The sequence below is a fragment of the Notechis scutatus genome, chromosome 2 (assembly GCF_049901735.1).
Source record: "Notechis scutatus isolate UNSWTSFEM ecotype Mainland chromosome 2, rNotScu1.2, whole genome shotgun sequence".
Taxonomy (NCBI): domain Eukaryota; kingdom Metazoa; phylum Chordata; class Lepidosauria; order Squamata; family Elapidae; genus Notechis; species Notechis scutatus.
Genome location: NC_142010.1, coordinates 66,550,971 through 66,564,149, shown reverse-complemented (window position 1 = coordinate 66,564,149; position 13,179 = coordinate 66,550,971). Strand labels below are relative to the sequence as shown.

At 41.3% G+C, this 13,179-nt stretch overlaps 1 protein-coding gene across 1 annotated transcript in view; it reads right to left on the bottom strand.

Annotated features, from left to right (window-relative positions):
* Positions 1 to 6,281, bottom strand: part of HYAL2 (hyaluronidase 2) — a 41,406-nt gene extending 35,125 nt beyond the window's left edge. Inside the window, exon 1 of the mRNA XM_087954975.1 lies at positions 6,116 to 6,281. The gene's annotated coding sequence lies outside the window, so the exon portion shown is untranslated. The remainder of the gene's footprint in view (positions 1 to 6,115) is intronic.
* Between the last annotated feature and the right edge of the window lie 6,898 nt (positions 6,282 to 13,179).

Here is a 13,179-nt window from a genome sequence, read left to right as displayed (position 1 = left end):
TTCACATAGCTTGATTATATTTTAGAGATGTATATGTTGATATGGGGAAAGTAAAATATTATCAGTGCTCAGAGTGCCAGAATCAGAGCAACAAAGAGTAACACGAGAGAGAGGTTTTGGACTTATGAGAATCTCCTATCCCTGCCTCACACTTTGAACACTGATATCTTATGTACATAAATACTAAGGTCACCAGAAGGAAAGCTGGTTGTTCAGTCAGAGCCCTAAGGAGACCGGGCTTCAGGCGGAAAAGGAGGAAGGGAAAAAGGGGGAAAGGGAAATGCCTCATGGAGATGTGGCAGGAAAAGAGAGGAAGAGGGCAGAAAAGAATACAGAATTAATTTCTAAACCTTAAAACATTAATTTCAGAGAGAGAGGGGGGGAGAGGGAGGGAGGGAGGGAGAGAGAGAGAGAGAGAGAGAGAGAGAGAGAGCATCACCGTCAGCCCTCTGAGGTTAGATTGGATCTCTCTCTCCCTCTCTCTCCCCCATACACACAGTGGCAGTGGTGGAGCTTCAGTGCTTGGCTGGCGGGGAGAGAGAGAGATTCAGCAAATCCAAGATGAAACTGAAGAAACAGTTGTGCAAATTTAGCCTGGTGCTAAATAAGTCTATGTGTCATCTGAGCAGCATATACTGGTACTAAAATAAGACAGTCAAGGAAGAGAGAAATTGCTGTGCCAATATAACATCTGGAAGAGGAGCAATCAAATGGCAAACTTCTAGAGGATACATTCTTTGAGTTACAGGGTGAATGGAGAAGTTCCTACTTTAAAGGGTAAAGATAGGGCAACTACAGGTAGTCCTCAACTTATAACCATTTGTTTAATGACCGTTTGAAATTACCATGGCACTGAAAAAAAGTGACATGACTGGTTTTCACACTTACTAACTTAACAATTGCAGTGATTCACTTAACAATGGTTTCTTTACAACATACAGTGATTCTCTTCCTCATCATCAGAAGCTGCAACTGCAGGTGCATTGCAGGAACAATGTTTGGAGATATAATAAGGTAGTTCTTCATTTACAACAGTTCATTTAGTGACTGTTCAAAGTTACAATGGCACTGAAAAAAGTGACTTATGACCGTTTTTCCCACGTACGACTATCGCAGCATCCCCAGGGTCATGTGATCAAAATTTAGACGCTTGGCAATTGATTCATATTTATGACGGTTACAATGTCCTGGGTTCGTGTGAACCCCTTTTGAGACCTCCTGACAAGCAAAGTCAATGGGGAAGCCAGATTCACTTAACAACCAGGTTACTAACTTAACAACTGCAATGATTCACTTCACTGTGAATCAACTGTGGTAAGAAAGATTGTAAAATGGGACAAAACTAACTTAACAACTGTCTCACTTAGCAACAGAAGTTTGGGACTCAATTGTGGTCAAAAGTCAGTATGGTCTATCTTACAGGTCTATCTGTAAAAAGTTTGGTATCTCCCATTGTTATGAGTGGATCAGGCAAGAAGAGATCAAATGTGGATGGGTGTGGAAACCTGAAAACCTTTCAAAATGAAGTTGATGATTCAGTCCTCTGGTCTCCTTCCTTCTTCCACTTTCCAAATAATGGAAAAATAAATTTTAGCACGTCGTTAGGAAGCAATGGCTTTATCTTCACATTCACACAGAGGACAAAACAAGACAGGATACAGAAGTGAGAAGGAAACACCCTTCTCCTTGATAAATCCTTCCTCTCCTGCTCCTTCTCTTCCCGCTCTCTGATACATTCAATAGGCCACTAACAGCCTGCAAAAAGTTGTCTAGCTCACACAATTCCAGTCATAGATTACAGAAAATGCTGACGTGACCTGAAAATAGTTCATTTGCTTTTATCATCATAGGAAATTTTATTATCTGTGTAAATGAGCATGATAAAATACTTTTCTTGCTGAGAAGGGATGAGCCACAGTATCTTCTTCAGAACTGCTCTGTGGAATTCTCACTATTTGGCAGACAAAGTTGCTCAAATCCACCTGGAGTTAGATTCTGATTGAGCAAGAGGTTGTTGTCGTTTTTAAGGAAAAGGCTACAATTCCAGAGTGTCTTGGAGGGAAAAGATGATCTGAACATATTTTAGTTGCATTTAGACCAGTGGTGAGATTCCACATTTGTTTCCTACCGGTTCTATGAGAGAGCATTTTGTCCACGCAGCACTCAAAAACCACCCTCTGTGTTAGCGCTAGTGAGGTGAGCTGTTTTTTAGCTCAGCCGAGGCATGGCAACAAAGGAATATAGGACAGGAAAGGGTGGGGGCGGGTCGGTGGGGCCAGCCAGAGATGGTATTTGCCGGTTCTCCGAACTACTCAAAATTTCCTCTACTGGTACGCCAGAACTGGTCTGAACCAGCTGAATGCCACCTCTGATATAGACCAGAGAAAACCATGGAAGCATCACCGCTCTTACTGATGATGCTAAGAAAGCCAGAACAGGAATGGTATGTCCTATGTTAATTTTGGTTCTGGTACTATCAGTGTGCTGATTATACCCAATTATATATCTTGACTCTAGGTTCCCCAAGTAATGCTCTTGGAGCCTTGGTCCATTGTCTGGAGGCTATAAGGGCCTAGACAGGGTGGAATAGGCCCAATCCTAACACGACTATGTGACTGTGGGTTTTTCCTCCCTCCCTGGAAATGTTCCATCTTTAGTTCTGGATGGGGAAGCCCTTCTCCATTTGGGATTGGTGCAAGCTCTGGAGATTTTCTTGGACACAGGCTCCTTCTCAAACAATATGCCACGAAAACCTTTGCAGAGATTCATCTTCCAGTGGTTTATGCTTTTCACTTTTCTCTCTTTCTTCTTTTTTAATGTTGTTCATTGCCCAGACACTTATGTAGTTGGGTGGCCCTCCAAATCTAATACATATATTATTTTGGCACCAACACAGTATTTTCAAGCACAAAGTATTTGCTGGATCATTTTCACATTCTAGCTTTTTTGTGTATGTGTGGCCTGAATGGTTTTTGTAGGAATGTTTTTACTGTATTTTATGTTTTGGCACACTGTTCTGGAATGGAAAGCACTGTTGTAAATGAAGAAACTATACATTGGATAAGTACATCTTCAAAATAATGCTGATATATAGCTGAGACTAGAATCTATAATTTTATTGGTACTGTTTGTGCATGTGGAAGCTTGGAACATGTGAAATTCCCTTGTTGAGACATCATGGTTTTTGCAAAGCCTTCCACGCCAATTTTTTTTTTTTTTGCCTTTGTTAAAATATAAGTTGTCAGATTTCTCCTGGGATTACAACACAAATGTTTAAGCAACTTCCACAATTCAACATTAATACTGCTTTGAACATAGGCAGAGATGAGAGGTATGATTAGTAATGTAGTAAAAAGATAGTTCATTAATTCATGAACCCATTGTATTCCTGAAGGATAAACTTGAGAAGATAATTTAATTCCTTCCAAAGTTAATCTTCTCCCACCTGCTATCCTCCAGATGTTGAGATATACAATTGCACAAGTCCCATCAGGCCAAGGAAACCTTGTTTAGTCACTACAATTCTTGGTTTTCTCAAGGGAAAGAACTTTGTGCTTGGAAACAGCCATTGTATTATCGATGACATCATGGGTCCTCAAGAGAAAGGATAAGGCCTTATAGCTAAAGCAGTTTTTCTGTGGCCCAAAATGAAGTAACAGGAAGAGCTGAGAAAGAAAGGAAATGAGCTCATGCGAGATGAGAAGGGATGTGTGTGTGTGTGTGTGTGTGTGTGTGTGTGTGTGCATGTGTATTGAGGAGCAGACAGTCCAAAGCATATGAGGAAAGGGAGCCCTGCAAAGGGAAACCCCATATGACCAAGTTCTTTCAAGTTCTGTGCAAATGCAATAACCGGAAAGGGGGAAATGATATATTGCAAACAGTTTGGAGATCAATTATAAAGCAGAACTTCATCTGGTCTGATTTAGTCCTGCTTTCTAGTGAAACAAGAAGAACTAACAATCTATGCAATTTTACAAGAGATCAGCCCAACCAAAAATATTTAGCATATGAACTAGTTATGGTTGACTTTCCCAAATTGCAATCATTTGATTCAAATCTTTCTTTTCAAATCTTTGGTTATACAAGCAGCCATCCACTGAGATTCCTCTTACTATTTGCCCTATTCAACATTTCCCAGCCTGCTACTCTGCAGCTGTATTGACCACCTGGTCAACACAAGCCAGAGGAAATATAAGCTACATACACAATTATGGTAGTTGAGAATGGCAATAGTTGTATGTTATCTTGTATGCTATCTTTTATGATGCAATGGGGAATATGATCTGATCAAGGTAATTTGTCAGAGAAATGAAGCGAAAAATTGAAAGTTTCATTTATATGATGAAAAAAAACTAGAGGAAGGAGGAGAAGGATATGACGATGACTTTGGACTGAGGTACTTAAAGGACTGTCTCTCTTTTCTTCCTGTCCCACAGGAGGTACATGCTCCAGATGCCATTAGCTAAGGAGTGACAGCTGCCACAGCCCAGAGAGGAAACATTATTCTACCTGAGATTAAATTAGCCCTGATCCAGCTGCCTTTTGCAAGGCCTAAGAACTTGGTTTTGTGTTCAGGTTTGGAGCCCCAATTGTGCAATAAAGCCCAGTTTTACTGATAGTTTGTTTTATAATGTGAACCTGCTAGGTGTTTTTCTTTTATATTATGTATTTTCTTTGTTTTACCCACTTTATTGTGAGTTACCCAGAATTCATATGTGAGATAATTGGCTATATAAAGTGACTATCTGCCTGAATCAATCAAACAGTCAATCCATTATTAAATTCATATACTGCCAAACTCTGAAAAACTCTGGGCAGCTCGCAACAGTCAAAGAAATCACAATACAATTAATAAAAGATAAAAGATAAAAGATTGCAAGCGTGACAGAGCAGATGGAATGAAGCAAGGAGTCTCATTCTCCCTCACTAAAGTTGTGAGACATGAGTCATGTCTTCACGGCTCTTTTAAACAATAGCAGAATAGAGGCCATCCAGCTCTTGGATGCCCTTGATTGACTAAAGATAGAAAAATAGGGAATGTCAGCATTCCAACCAAACTCTCCTTCTCAAATCATCACTCAGAAACAAAGTCCATCCAAGTAAGAATTTATTAGAGAAGTCATACTGACACATCTGGGAAAACACGAATCTGAATTCCCGCATTTTCCCCTGCTACACTAAAACTCTCACCCAGCCCCTTACGGATGACCCTCAAGTCACACTCTCCAATCTACCTCCATTCTGTCCAATCCCACCAACTCCAAACTCCAGTGACTCGACCTTGAGTTCTGGTGAAAGAAAGTTTTTGTGGCTACCCTCACTTCTCACTTTGCTCTCATTCCCACGCTTACCCATCCTCCCTTGTGGAAGCCCCAAATCTGATTCAAGATGGATCCGGAGCTGACAGGGAAATTTTAAGAAGTAGAATGGTAGTGGATAGTTTGCAGCCTTTTACATTATTGAAAGAAGCAAAATAATGACAGTGTGCAAGAGTGCACTTCTGCACATATTGTTATTAAGAAGTGAGAATTAGGTATATATATATAAAAAAACACCACAAAGCAAAGAAGAAGCTACTTAAGAAATTTATGGTCAGCAGTTGGAATTTTTAAAATTATCTTGCAGTTAAATTAACAATGATCATTAAGTTAATGACCATCCTCATCCTGTCAACCGCACCTCCAAACCCATCATACCGTTCAAATCTTAGATCTCCCAATGGGTATCCTTTTAGTTTCTGGCCAAACCCGATGAAAAATCCTTCCTTTGATTTTCCAACCCCTACCCACAGATCAGCAAAGTTCCTCTCCCCAACCACAATTTTTATGTTGCAAGGTAAACCCCACTACAACGAAGCTACAGAATTAAGATGAATGCTATTCCGTTCTTCCTTGCTAGATTTCTATGGACCTGCAGTGAAATGAGAGATTGAATAGAGAATCTGTTCTTTTCCTTTAATCATTACAGCACCAAAGGAACAAAGGTACAACAAAGAGGTGGGTGGGTGGGGAGAGGAAGCTTGCATTAGTGTCAGAGAGCCTGGGAAGGCAGAATAAGCCTGGGAAGGCACGGGGGAACTTGTCGAAACAGAACCAGATAGTGAAGTTTGCCTTACCTGTATGGAGAGGCAGAGAAATGACCAGTCAAGGCCTGTGGTGGTCATAGTCCAGTTGTAGCACCAACCTGGCTCCATTGACAACTCATTGCTATCCAGATTGGAATTTCTTAAACTGGCTCCAGGAACATCCAGAAGAACAAAACACTGTGCATGACATGTATGGCTGTTGAGGAAACAAAGGTGAAGAGGTGGTTCAAACAAGCAAGAATAGAAAGAGATAGAAATCTAGAGTGAACACGGTTGGCCTACACTAGTTTGCCCTCTGTTTCTTTTTTCATATTCCAAACTTTTAATTGGTTTGCTACTGACTCCTTTTCTGAGTTCTGAATAATGCTGCTTGCACCCAAAGGAAATAAGTACGAGAAGTGACATGTGTGTAGGTGTAAGTGATTTTTTAGCCAAGCCTAGCTGAAGAATGAATCCATTTGTTTGGTAGTAAAGGGCAGCATAAACAAAGGAATCTTCAATAAACAACAGAACACATGGATTTCTGCATCACACCTCCACAGATGATCCCTGAGGGAATGAATGAATTTTCACATCACATCAAGCCAGAACTTGCCTAACTGTGGCTTTGCAATAAGGCACAATTCTCTGCGTTGGTATACCACACTAAGCCATAAAAAAAACAACAGATTTTACAAAACACAATAGCTAAGTTCAAACAATAAACTAAACCAAGCCAAAGAAACTACCGTACTTAAAGTCTTAGTGCAATGTTTGATTTCAGGCAGGGTGTATGTGGATTACATAAAGGATCCACATAGAGAAAATACTAGAATTAAGGACCCTACTCACTTTTCAGTCACTTTACACATTTCTATAAACAAAAGTGGCTGCAGTTTTCCACAGTTCTGGCTCAAAGGGCTGCCATTCTGCATCCAAAGCACTGGCTCTCCTAAGAACTGGAGAGCCATGAGAACACCAGCAACTGAAGGGCAAGGAGGGCAAATGATATCACACTTGTTATGGTATCATCCTGCAGATGACATGCTTTGTGTAACTTGAGTCAGTTATGAGTGGTGCAACTTACTTTGTTTATGATAATATCATGAAATGTATTTGTAAACTGTGATGGACAGCTTAGCATGCAGTGAGAAGCAAGGCATTATAGCTTGCTCAACAAGATTATTAGCACTGAAGGTGTTGCCAAGTTTGGAAAATGAAACACCTGTAAGAAAACAACGAAGATCAGAGAGCACCAAGGATCCCCTCAAAACAAACCTGGTTAATAGAAAGGGCTCAGGATTCTGACCATACTATGCCTTCATGAGGAGAGCATTTAGAGACATGGTTCATTTCCCCAGAATTCTGCACAGCCTACCAACTTTCCTTTTGGTCATCATGATGGATTTTACTGATACCGGAGTGTGTCAGGTCTTGCTGATCCTAAGTTGGTTAGATATTCGTGGCAGTGGCTTTGTTCATGCATTTGACCTCTCTACATTATTAATAGGCCCTGTTTCATTCAGAAGTACAGTTCTACTGTCATATATATACCATTAAATCTTTAATTCAGGTTATGTTACTCAAATAAAATAGAATGCAGAATAGAATATAGAATACAGAATAGAACAGAACAGAACGAGAGAAAAGAGGAGAGAGAACGGGAGGGGAGAGAAGAGAAGAGAAGAGAATGCTTGTGAACAGGAATAGGCGCTACTCTTAACTCTAGTTTCTTAGGAAAGTCAGTCTTAGGAAAGTCAATTCTCCGTGAACAAATAAATAAGCAGCCAATCTCTGAACCAACCCTTATGAAAACTGTAATGGAGTATAAACCAGCCCTCCCCAAATGTGTTGGGACTATGATTCCCAACCAGCATCTTGAGGGAAGCAAGAGAATCGGGGTATTTGCAAAGAAACAATTGTATGAAGCTCTGAAAGAGGTCTGGAAATGAATTGAAGAGCAATCAACAGTAATAAGTTTGATCGTGTAGGAACTATCCACACCCTGGCAACTTTTTTGAGCTGCAACTGAGGCTGAGCAGAGATGAGAAAATGAGATCCTGTGCCCAAGTATCATAAGCAGACATTTTGGACAAGCTCTAAGCAGGAGGATTAGCACGCAGAGAGAATGACTAAAAAGACAAAAGGAAATGAAAAAAACTGCAGAAAATGCCTGAATATTGAGTGCAGAGAGGGAGTATGAGTGTGAGCATAAGTGTATGCATATGTGTTTAGGAAAGAGGATGAGGAAACCTGCCACTTTCCAGGCCCTTCTGGGTGTAAACGATAGCTGGGTAGGGTGTGTTGGGAGGAACAAAAGGGTGCAACTTGACATAGTGCAGAGAGAGAAAAACAGAAACTCGGTCTCAGGAAGACCTGCTGAACAATAAAGCGCTGGAGGCAAAGGAACCAAAACCATCCGCAGGAAAAAAGAGCAGAGTGAGGGAAAGAAGGAGATTTCCTGATCTACGGTAGGGATGTTCCCAGCCCTTGTAGTGCAACCAGTTCAAGACCATAAGACAGTTTAGCAAGGCAAAGATATCTCCAGCCAAGAATGAGAGGAGAATCTGTAAAGAGTAAGTGAGACATGGGCCCTCACAAATCACCATTCCTCTTCTTCATTCAGTCTCTGGGACATCCAAAGAGAAGGGAAACAGCCTCTGTTGCAGTGGGCTGGGGTAGGAGGAGGTGATTCAGCCTCAGCTTACCCTGGCAAACATCATGCTGAGTCCTTCACCCTTTCCTGGTTGTGGACATCCTTTCCTGAGAGGTTCGCCATGCTTTACCACTACCATTGAGGCTAGAAGCAATAAGGGCCTTATCTCTGAAGAACAGGCCTGCACTTGGCCTTGGTTAATCTGGCAGCTGCTTTGGGAAAAGATGCCCTTTAAGAGCCTGGCCAAAGTGAGCTTTGGCTTTATTTATTTTGGCCTTTGAATGCAAAGAGGTTTTTTTTTATTTCCTCAGTGCTGCCTGCTTATCACTTAGGGTGTTTTTTTTTTAAATTTCACTGAGGGGAACATCATATTTTCCAAGTATCTACCATGACCTCATTTTCTACCTGGAAAAAAGAAATCTTTTTCCATTGAGAAAATGTATTTTCCTCTTGATGACTATGCAGCCCAGATTGCTTGAGAATCATAGTAATAATACTTTGAGCATCATCTGCTGCTCCTAACTGCATAAAAATAAAACCTTATAGAAATAAAATCAAGATAAAGAAACAACTTCCTAATAATGTGACTGTTGCTTTGATTTTCTTTCTTACTGGATTTCTCTGCTACATAAAACTGGAAAAATCCAAATAGCATTTCTTCATTTTTGTAGAGGACTGTTTTTTTTTTTAATCATAATGATGTACTGTACCGGTTATAAACCTTGTGGATATTTTGTTTCTTTTTATTTATTACATTAGATTTATTTATTTATTAGATTTTAATTTCACCTTTATTATAGCATTGTCTTGTGAGCAATCTGGCAGGCGCACAAATGGATGAATGGATAATGATGTGCCACTCGTGCAAGTAGAGTTGTGTGCGAATTTGCCCTCTGCTCCCATGACTGAATGGGCCAAGGCCTGGTAGTGGGCCACAGCCCGGGGACTTGGGAACTCCTGGTATAAATAACTCAGCTTGGCACACATAATACACTTTCTTCACTTATTTTCCCTACAACTCTCTGAGTTGGACCGAGAGAGAGAGTGGCTGACTCAAACCGGACCCAGCTGACTATTATGCCTCAGTTGGGACCAGAATTCACAATCTCCTGGTTTCTAGGCCTGCACCTTAACCACCGCACCAACCTGCCTCCCTTCTTGCTGCTGATGTTGTAGCTAGTAAAGACCCTTGAAAGAATATCTATCGATCTGATTTATATTTATGTGAACCTGTCTGGTCCCCTCAAAACTAAGCGTAATCAGACCCAATTAGCTCTTGGATGAGAGATTACCAAGAAATCCTCAAGCTGCAAGCAAGGGTGGGAAGTGGAAAAATATCCCGGAAGGCGGCAATGGTAAACCAATTTCATACTTCTGTCAGAAACACCTAGTGGGGCTTCTATATGTAGTCATCGGGATTTTCCTTTTTATATTTACATATTTTTTCCCCTTCACAGAACCCATGATGACACAGAGACCAGGCAGATTTAGTTTCATTCTATTGTTAACTCTATTGCTTCTGTTATTATCACATTTATATTCCATCTTAGTCCTCAGATTTATTTGTGTGTTTCCTCTCCTTTTATCCGAACAGCCCACCGAGTGGGATTGTCTGGGACCTCAGCAGTTTGAGTATGCTACGGTAAGTGCTTCCTTACTTGAAATGCCTGCAAGTTCTTCCTTTGGCAGCATAGCAACAAAGTGTGTAGCTTCTATTTGGGGACCTCAGATACAGTGGTGGGGTTCAAATTTTTTTACTACCGGTTCTCTGGGTGTGGCTTGGTGGGCGTGGCAGGGGAAGGATACTGTAAAATCTCCAGTCAGAGGTGGTATTTGCAGGTTCTCCAAACTTCTCAAAATTTCCACTACCAGTTCTCCAGAACTGGTCAGAACCTGCTGAATACCACCTCTGCTCAGATAGCCTGAAGAAGGGAAATCAAGGCCTGGGGAGAGGAATGAATCAATTCTGCTTCAGGAACATCCGTGAGTACCCTCTGGTCCCTTTCCACTGGTTGTTAGGGTCATTCTGAAGACTAAAATCATCTGTACCATCTTTTCAGTAATACCTTCCAAAGGATATCTGACACTATTGAAATGATAATGATAGCAACTTTTTAAAAGACCATAACACATTTTATTAAAAAGGCATAGACTTTCATGACTGACACTATTCTCCTCCTCCAGTACTAACAACAGAGCCCCTGGAAGTCTCCTAATTCAGCCTCTTGCTCAAGCAGGAGATCCTATATATTCTGCCTGTCCTGTACAAATACTGTACAAAGGCAGATAGATAAACTCCACAAAGCATCCATACAAAGTCTCTTTTATTAGTTCATCAGGCATCCTTATCAACTCACAGTTATGACGAGGTTCTTCTTAATGTCCAATCTTTTGCATATCTGCATTGTAGTAGGAAGATAATAAGGTCTCAACCCCATGATGATTGAAGCAGCCGCATGATAATATTCAGGCAAGAGTGAAGAAACCTCCCCCGACCCACCAAGGGTCAATTTAGTGACCAATCTCGATTACAGATGTGACCACATGACATGGATTACTTTTCCCAGGATACCTTAACTACATTTACCATGATGCATTCCCTTAAGGGGACAGCTCACAATTCCTAACTAACTATCCCAAATCCCATTAACTCTAAATTGTGTGGACAGCACACTATACCAATCCAAATGGTTGTCTATTCTCTCCTTGAAAACTAACAGTGATGGAGCTCCCTCAACTTCACAGTTTATAAGGCAACCTTTCTGTTTCTGATGTACTTTCCCACATTCTCAATCTTGTTTGCAAGTGAGCTTGTGATCAAGGCTGTTTTTTTAGAACTGGTGCCGATACAACTCCAGGGACAATGTGAGGTCAACTCCAGGGACAATGTGAGGTCACCACCTCCCTCCAGACTGAAAACGGCTTCTTTCTCAGCACAGGCAGCATTCACTAAAGTCCTATCCTAGCCGCTTCCTGTGATCTCACAAACAGCCTGTGGTCTGAGCTGTGTGGAAGTGAATCACTTTTTGTCACTCCAGTTACAACTTCATCATCACCAAAGCCAGGGGGGCCTCTTTAATGCTTCAGGCAGGAATTGCCAAATTCGTTCAATCTCTGGAGGCTACAACTTGGAGGCCAGATGGATTTGGAAATGTATTCGTTTGGAATACTTGGAAAGTTTTGCCTTTTTGCCTCTGTGAGTCTTGTCAGATTTCAGATATTTCAAGCCAAGAGGCCTTTGCTGAATTTTTGGAGAAGACACATTTGGGAATGGATGCTGAACCTAGCCTCTAGATTTTCTTTCATATGTGAGGCAACCCAGTTTGGTTGATAGTAATAGTGGCATAATTGCATCCTTTTCCTCCATTTATGGGAAGGCAGTCTTAGATATATATTTTTAGCAGGAACTGAATTCTAGTGGCACCTGGCATGGTTGGCCTGTGTTTACTCTATGGGATCATCCACATCTGATACAAACCACACTAACAAAAGAATGGTAAAACCTGCATCATGGCATTATGACACTAATCCTGACCTTTGTGCTTGCATCCTGAATTCAGATACAAGTATGTGGGTCACATAATGTTGTGCTGTGATATCACACTACTTGTTTTATTACTTCTTCCCAGTATTTCATAGAAACCTATAATTGGGGGCAGGGGGAGAGATGGAATCTTATCAAGCCAGAATTACTGTTTAGGTAGAAGCCTGTCAGCTTGGAAGCCATTTTTATTTGAAGTTTCTGGGCTGCCACATTCAGTGCCTGGGAATTTGGGAGGAGGATTTTAAGGAGCGGTGGAAGATTAACAACATTCCTTTCTCAGAAAGTCAAGGACATGTTACTCTGCACCTGGAGGGAAGTGACTGGAGATAGTCTCCAGTTGGAACAAAGTAAATGATTGGACCATGTGATGGACTATTGGGTGCAGGGCTTGGAGTTTGGATTTTCTTTGGGCTAGGGAAAACCCGGAAATCTCACATTCGGGTTTTCCTCAGATGTGCCAATATGACAACTCTAATAAAATGGATCTTTGAGAAGATAATAGTCTCAGAGTCTTTTCCTTTAGATGTTGTTACTTGGAACGCTGACAGATGCCTTCAGGGATCAAGGAGGCCCTTCTGTAGCTCTTAATGGGGTTGTACATCTTTTGAAGGTGCACAGTCTAGGGGCTCACCTTGATTCATAGCTCCTACTACAACTGCAGGAACAGATCTTGGCTAGGAAAGTCTTCAATCACCCTTGGCTGCCCCAATGGTGGTGGCCTTTCCTAAACCAGGAAGCTCTGACAAAGGCATGGCTTGACTATTGTAATTTCCTTGGCATGGGGTTGCCCATAAGATGGCCTAGACACTACAGTTGGCAGAAGAGAGCCTCCTGCCTGAAGGATGGTTGAGTAGATGAAGAGCTATTGTCGGGCTTCAACAACGCTGCCGACGGAACGAAGCCCGACACGTCGCT